Genomic DNA, 8,547 nt, shown 5'->3' with positions numbered 1-8,547 from the left:
CGGCTGCAGTTTCGTGGTACAGAACCTTTTTTATCACCAGACGGGAAACGGTTCTCCTGTCTTCTTCCAGCGTTGCTTTTTCTTGGACGACCTACAGGCTTCTTTTCCACAGGTACCCCAACTTTCATATTCTTGATGTGTTCTGGGAGAACCCAATCATCCTCGTCACCAGCAAGATTGATGGTATCATCGTAAATCTTCCTCCACGTTTCTTTTGAATAATAAGGTGAGCAAAGCGTGTACACACTTGTGTTCGTTTTCAATGCCGCGGCACATGCATGAAGGCAAGGGAGTTTCAATAACGTGAACACGCCGCAGGTGCATGTTCTTTCAACTAGATTCACATCACCACCTCTTTCACCGTTAGGTCCCCTACCAACGTTATACAAATTGGCTCCATTTCGTTGGACGCGCCTGTACCTTGCATTTTCATGAATTTTTGCCAAGTTTTTTTCAAAGAGCGTGGCCAAAGGGGTGGTACATTTGTCAGCATTTTCGAGGTGATCAGCGAACCACGATTGGAGTGTGAACCTGATAAATTCAACCAAAGTAGTTATTGGATATTTCCTGAACTCTTCTGTGACACTATTGAAGCTTTCAGCAGCGTTGCTCGTCATGATGTTGTATCTATCGCCCAAACAATAAGGGTGAGCCCACTTCTCAAACCCTATACTTGTTGCTATAATTTTAAACACTACGCAAGTATACGCAATCAAGTAGTAAATCTCACACAGGTGAGGTCGATCCCACAGGGAATTGGATTAAGTACCACTAAATTATACTTATGATTCTATTCGGTAAATCGAAAGCAATTATGATTTAAAAACAGTAAAATATGAAAGAAATTCAGAAAACTTAATAACACAATTTAAAGTTGAGCAAGATGAGACAATAGGGAGGAGAATCCTGTTGTTGTTTACCCAAATCGTTAATGATTAATTACTATCCTATTCTTGCAGTGAATGACAGATTATGAAATAACCTAGCTCCTTTCAGATCTTCTAGATTCTAAATCACATGTTATCTAATTAATTCCTTAACTAAACTAACATGAAATCAGCATTAAGCAATAATCTATTCGTCACATAAGTCATGCAAATACTTTCGTTTCACATAGAACATTGATTATCTTAATTTTAGCATTCTCAATTCTCACTTTTCAGATTTTGAATTGAGATCATAGAGCATGCACAAGGTGATCAATCTTAAACATGAAATTAAGAACAAATTAAGATAATTTCACACACAAGAATTGAGGAATGGTAATTAAACATTAACTAGGAAAACATTAAACAACAATCATCATCCTCCCTAAATGGGAAATTTAGTTCAGAAACAAATCCATAACCATTCCTATAGCAATATTCAACATAAATAAATTAAAGAGGAATAAAGAAAAGAACTGTTTGAGGGTGAATTCTGGATCTTCACTTGAATCTCTATGCTCTTCCTGCCGCTCTCAGCTGTGTTTTAGGGTTCCAAATCGCTCTCCCTGACTTCCAATCGCAGTTTTCTATTTATACTTGAAATTTAGGGTTCGATGGACGAAAATACCCCCGGTCCGTACGGGATCTCGCCGCGGCCATGCTTCCTCTCGCCGCGGCGAGAATGTGCCAAATTTAGGCACTTTCTGTAAGTTGAATCTCGCCGCGGCGAGCCTCTTCATCGCCGCGGCCAGATATGCAAAAACTCAAAATTTAAGTTTTTCTTCGGCTCAGCACGTCTTTTAATGAATTTCTGCACCCGAGACCTCTTTTACTCCAAAGAACCTGAAAACATAGAAAACAAGCGTAATTCCGTCCCAACACAGCTAAAAATGCACATAAATTGGATCCAAAACATAGGCTAAAAATAGCCTAACAAACTCCCCCAAACTGACTCTTTACTCGTCCCCGAGTAAACTAAGACTAAACTAAAAAAAAACTAAAAATGATAGCTGAACTTTCCAACAATTAAATTGTTACCACCACCTGCACAACTTCAATCCCTCAATAACCAGAATTTCAACTTGCCAACTCTAAGAACTAAGTTGAATGTGCAATTTACAAGTAAGTAATTCATACAAACATAAAGCATCGCAATTTCCATCAATATCACAACTGTTCTAACTTTCCAACATCCCACTAACACATGATCAATAAGTTTGAATGACATACCTCTCTCCACTAATGTTGACAAATTTCTATTTGGAATCAATAGGTCTTTTTCGGTTAGCATCACATGGCTTAGGTACATGGGTAGGTGAGAAGTCATTTAGGCTATACTATACCATAAGCACAATTATACCAAACAAACCTAGACAGTTCTTTTGCTTTCTTTCCATATATCCCAAAAACAGAAATAAGAGATTGCAATTTTTCTTATGTGTGTACCTCATAATTTTCTTAACCTTTTTTTTTTCAAGAAGACCCATTTATTTTTTTTCTTTTTTTCATAGGCACAACACACAATATTATTCTTTTTTTTTTTTTTCAATCTCTCATTCCTACACTTTATATTTTTTTCACTTACAGCACTTATTCCCCCCCAAACTTGCTTCAAGGCTCATGGCATAATAAGATATGTTCAGGGTGAAAAGAGTTTAAGATAACGAATTCAGCTCAGTTAAGTGGTGAAAAATTTTTAAAACAGGCTAAGGCTCAACTTTGGGTATACTAAGGATAAAACTTTTTTTTAGGTAGGCTTGAAAGGCTCAATCGATCCAAAGAAAATTTGCCTAAATCATTTTCCAAACAAAAATCATCAAGGATTTCGCTTCAAGAGAGTATGTCAAACAAATTCTATTCCATGTTCAATCAATCATTCCACAAACCAAATAGAACAGAGGTGATATGTGAGAATAGCAAATGTTTTAAATCTACATGAATCACTTCCTAGCACACATCCAATTTAATTCAAACAGTTGCAGGTCAAGCACACAGTTATGTTTCAATCCATTGCACAAGTGAATAACAACAATTCAATTTATTTTTCAATTTAGCTATCACGCAAGACTAAAAAAACTAAAACAAACTAATGCGAAAAAAAATAAATTAAGTTTCCCCCCCCCAAACTAAAGATGCACATTGTCCCCAATGTGTTAAAATAAAATTGTGGTTGAGAGAAACTTACCTGAGCCCCATCAGAAGGGATCAAGTCCACCTTTTGCATCCAAAAGAGCCCTCGTACTAAATGAAGAAAATTTACCACCAATAGTGTTGATTTCAGAGTTTTGCACAAGAGTAATCTCACCTTCAGAACTACCACACATCAATCTTTTCCAACGACGCTGAATCGTTCGAAGTCGCTCTTTAGGCTTTGCTTTCTTCTTATCAGTTTTAACAAAAGAACCCTTCACCACCTCAATCTTGCAACATGTAGGAATGTCAGTTGGGGCAAAAACATTAAAATTGACCTCTTCATCTTGCACTCGCAACTTTAACTCCCCCTTCTGAACATCTATTAATGCTCGACACGTGGCCAAGAATGGTCTTCCCAAAATAATGGGAATAGTTGAATCTTCCTCCATATCAAGAATTAAGAAATCAGCAGGGAAGATAAACTTACCAACCTTCACCAGTACATCTTCAATTATGCCACGAGGATGAGTTAGAGAACGATCCGCTAGTTGTAGAGTCACTGTTGTGGGCTTTGCTTTTCCCAATCCTAGCCTTTTGAAGACAGACAACGGCATTAGATTAATGCTTGCTCCCAGATCACATAGAGCTTTAGTTTCCACCGAACCCCCTATAGAGCATGGAATATTGAAACTACCCGGATCTTTAAGCTTGGGCGGTAGTTTCTTTTGCAAAATGGCGCTACACTCCTCAGTTAATGCCACTGTTTCATAGTCCTCCATTTTTCTCTTCTTAGACAATATCTCCTTCATGAACTTCACATAATCGGGGCATTTGTTCCAAGGCTTCGAAAGAAAAGGAATGTTGATGTGTAGTCTTTTGAAGACCTCTAGAAATTTTGTAAACTGCTTGTCTAGATTGGTCTTTCGGAGTCTCTGAGGATAAGGTATCTTCACATGATGATCAATACTGATTGGTGGAGACTGTTGTTGTGGTGCAGGACTATCAGTAGCCTTCTTTTCTATTGATGTTGGAGTTGGTGCTGATTGATCTATAACTTCTTCATTGAATGGTTGTACCACATCAGGCCCATCATAATTCTTTCCACTCCTCAAGGAAATTGCTTTACATTGCTCTTTTCCTTTTGCCTCACTAGTGCTAGGTGAATTTCCTTGAGCTTGGTTTGCCACTTGAGTAGCCAATTGTTTCATTTGAGTTTCTAGAGTTTTAATAGAGGCTTTAGTTTCCATCATGAATTGGAGCAATAAATCAGCTTGGATATTGGAGCCACTAGGTCTTTGTTGTTGGTTTTGTTGGGGCTGATTTCTCTGCTGGTAGAACCCCTGTTGGTTGTGCCCATAATTATTATTTTGGGAGTAGTTCCCAATGGCTTTTACTTGATCCATTGGCAAATTATCCACATCTGCCTGACACTCTGAAAAGTGATGGTTGCCTCCACATATCTCACAAATAACTTGGGCTTGTTTAGCTTGCCCTGCAATCAGCTTTGTCAAGGCCTCAACTTGAGCTGTCAACTTTGTGATGGCATCAACCTCTAGCACACCAGCTACTTTCTTAGTTTGACTCCTTTCGGTTGGCCACTGCTGATTATTTAGAGCCATCTCCTCCAATAGATCGTAAGCCTCATTAGCACTCTTTCTCATAAAAGCTCCACCACCGCCGCATCTATCAGAGTTCTAGTGTTACCAACCAACCCGTTGTAGAAATTGTGAACCAGCATCCACTTCTCTATGCCATGATGAGGGCATTTTCTGATTAGATCTTTAAACCTCTCCCAAGCCTCATGGAGAGATTCATTATCTTGCTGACAGAAGTTGTTGATTTCTCCTCTCAGCTTTGCAGACTTGGTACAAGGAGGAAAAAACTTTGACAAGAATTTTGTTGCCAAATCATTCCATGTGGCTATAGAATTTGGTGGCAAGGAGATCAACCAACTCTTGGCTCGCTCTCTCAGTGAGAATGGAAACAATCTCAAACGGATGGCGTCATCACTAACCCCATTAACTTTGAAGGTCTGACATAACTCCATGAAGTTCGATAGATGCAGATTGGGGTCTTCAGAAGGGAGTCCACCAAATTGGACTGAAGACTGCACCATTTGTAGTATGGCAGGCTTGATTTCGAAGTTGTTAGCATCCACTGCCGGTGGCCTAATGCATGACTGAACCCCCGTAAGAGTTGGGAGGATATAATCTCTCAAGCTGCGGCCATTAGCTTGATCTTCAACGACACCTCCATTATTACCGTTGTTACCTCCATTATTCGCAGCATTAGCGTTGTCAGCCATGATTTCTGGTGTTTCAGCAGGTGCTGAAACTCTCTCTTGCCTTTTGTTCCTCCTGTTTCTCCTACAAGTTTTCTCGATTTCAGGGTCGACGGGTAATACAACTGCTTGCCCTTGGCGGCGCATGCACTCAAGATACCTGAAATAGATAAAAGCAGCTTTGCAAGAGACAGGTTAGAAATTCAGCAAGAGAAATAAACCAAAGTAGAAGTTAGTATAATTTTATGTAATATTAATCTTTAACAATTCCCCGGCAACGGCGCCAAAAACTTGTTGCTATAATTTTAAACACTACGCAAGTATACGCAATCAAGTAGTAAATCTCACACAGGTGAGGTCGATCCCACAGGGAATTGGATTAAGTACCACTAAATTATACTTATGATTCTATTCGGTAAATCGAAAGCAATTATGATTTAAAAACAGTAAAATATGAAAGAAATTCAGAAAACTTAATAACACAATTTAAAGTTGAGCAAGATGAGACAATAGGGAGGAGAATCCTGTTGTTGTTTACCCAAATCGTTAATGATTAATTACTATCCTATTCTTGCAGTGAATGACAGATTATGAAATAACCTAGCTCCTTTCAGATCTTCTAGATTCTAAATCACATGTTATCTAATTAATTCCTTAACTAAACTAACATGAAATCAGCATTAAGCAATAATCTATTCGTCACATAAGTCATGCAAATACTTTCGTTTCACATAGAACATTGATTATCTTAATTTTAGCATTCTCAATTCTCACTTTTCAGATTTTGAATTGAGATCATAGAGCATGCACAAGGTGATCAATCTTAAACATGAAATTAAGAACAAATTAAGATAATTTCACACACAAGAATTGAGGAATGGTAATTAAACATTAACTAGGAAAACATTAAACAACAATCATCATCCTCCCTAAATGGGAAATTTAGTTCAGAAACAAATCCATAACCATTCCTATAGCAATATTCAACATAAATAAATTAAAGAGGAATAAAGAAAAGAACTGTTTGAGGGTGAATTCTGGATCTTCACTTGAATCTCTATGCTCTTCCTGCCGCTCTCAGCTGTGTTTTAGGGTTCCAAATCGCTCTCCCTGACTTCCAATCGCAGTTTTCTATTTATACTTGAAATTTAGGGTTCGATGGACGAAAATACCCCCGGTCCGTACGGGATCTCGCCGCGGCCATGCTTCCTCTCGCCGCGGCGAGAATGTGCCAAATTTAGGCACTTTCTGTAAGTTGAATCTCGCCGCGGCGAGCCTCTTCATCGCCGCGGCCAGATATGCAAAAACTCAAAATTTAAGTTTTTCTTCGGCTCAGCACGTCTTTTAATGAATTTCTGCACCCGAGACCTCTTTTACTCCAAAGAACCTGAAAACATAGAAAACAAGCGTAATTCCGTCCCAACACAGCTAAAAATGCACATAAATTGGATCCAAAACATAGGCTAAAAATAGCCTAACAATACTCTCCACATATGCAGCAATGGCCGGATTCATCTTTCTAAGCTTCTCGAACTCTCTATCGCATTCAGTCTTCGACCATGCGTAAGCAACATTATATATTTGGTTGTGAAAAGCATCAGTCTTGAATTTGGCGTTCACGTTCATAACAATGTGGTGATAGCATGCACAGTGGACTGCTTCGGGAAAAATGAGTTCAACAGCATGATCAATGCTTTGATGCCTATCTAACACAAACACTAAGTTCTCAACCACGCCAATTGCTACCCTCAACTTCTGTAAGAAATACGTCCAGGAGTCGTTATTCTCACTGTCAACGATACCATAAGCAACCGGCAACAATTGGTTGTTCGCATCGTATGCCACAGCAACTAACATTATACCGCCGTACTTCGTCTTCAAAAAGGTGCCATCGATACTCAAAACAGGACGACAAAAAGAAAAGCCCCTTCTACATGCACCGAGTGATATAAAACAGTACTTGAACCGCTCATCCTCTAAGTACAAGTCAGTAATGGTACCTGGATTCTTCGTTCCAAAGATGTACAAGTACCCAGGAAGCTTCATGTATGAAAACTCAGGCGTACCCCTAGCATACGTAAGTCCCATCTCCCTGCACCTCCACGCCTTCACATAACTCATACTGATACCATAGTTGTCAAACATGTCCTTCTGTATGTCTTTAGCCTTGTACGTAGTTCCATCTTGGGTGTACTTCCCCTTAATAAGGTGGCCAACTACCCATGGTGCTGCTTGACGGTGATCTGAACGTCTCGCATTCAAGTTACATGTGTGTTCATTGTGAAATACAGTGACCTCAAAGTTTTCAGAATGCATCTTCTTCCTCCCCCTCAATCTCCATTTACAATATGGAGCCTTGCATGTAACGTACAACACATCAGGGGATGACTTCTTCACCATCCACTCAAAATTGTTATTAAGTGCAAACCTACCCACTACTTGTCTCAGTTCTTCCTTGTTTTCATAAAAATTACCAAGCTCTATCACCCCTGCTTCCTTACTTTGTAAACAAGTAGTTAGCTCATGATTTTCCATTATATCTTCCTTTGTCCACATGGGAGCTTTGAACTTGGTACAAACTTCAAAAGAGGAGAACGTTGAGAAGGTTGCATGACGAGCATGTTCTTCAGTTCTGCCTTGTCGACTACTGCTAGTTCCAGGTGTAGTGCGATTTTCACTACGAGGTTGTCGTTCTCACTGTGTACCTTGGTTACTCGGTACACACTCTAACCTCAACGATAGTCCCGCTACGGCTTCATCGATTGCCAAATCATGTTCATCGTCCATATTCAAATCTACAATAGGATCGTTATTGTAGAAAGTTGTATCGAACTCTTCAAACTGATGAAATCCTATCGCTTCTTGTTCTTGCCCTACATTGGTCGGACCCTCTAAATTGGTCGGAACCTCTAAATTGGTCGGAACCTCCTCATTCACACCAATCCTAACATCTGTTTCGGGAACGCAAGACCCTACCACACTTCGAGGGAGAGGAATAGTAGGCGGCGTAGGCTCCGAATTCCCAACTTTTCTCACCTTGGTCACGAATAATGGCATAAACTCTGTATTTGACATTGTTGCCCTCATCTCTAAGAACGTTCTCAGTTGGCATTCTCTCTTAATAACCTCTGCCGCAACCATTTTTCCCTTCATGTACAAGGAACAAATCTCCAACTTTAAATCATACGCTACCGGATCAACTTCCAA

The 8,547-nt window shown here is 39.5% G+C and overlaps 1 non-coding gene across 1 annotated transcript; it reads left to right on the top strand.

Annotated features, from left to right (window-relative positions):
* The first annotated feature begins 4,807 nt into the window (after positions 1-4,807).
* Positions 4,808-4,914, top strand: LOC133037599 (small nucleolar RNA R71). The gene has a single exon (XR_009687688.1). It is a non-coding gene; the product is annotated as a small nucleolar RNA R71 (small nucleolar RNA).
* The last annotated feature ends 3,633 nt before the right edge of the window (positions 4,915-8,547 follow it).

The sequence above is a fragment of the Cannabis sativa genome, chromosome 4 (assembly GCF_029168945.1).
Source record: "Cannabis sativa cultivar Pink pepper isolate KNU-18-1 chromosome 4, ASM2916894v1, whole genome shotgun sequence".
NCBI lineage: Eukaryota > Viridiplantae > Streptophyta > Magnoliopsida > Rosales > Cannabaceae > Cannabis > Cannabis sativa.
The sequence above is the reverse complement of the archived record's forward strand: the minus strand, read 5'-3'. Positions and strand labels throughout refer to the sequence as shown.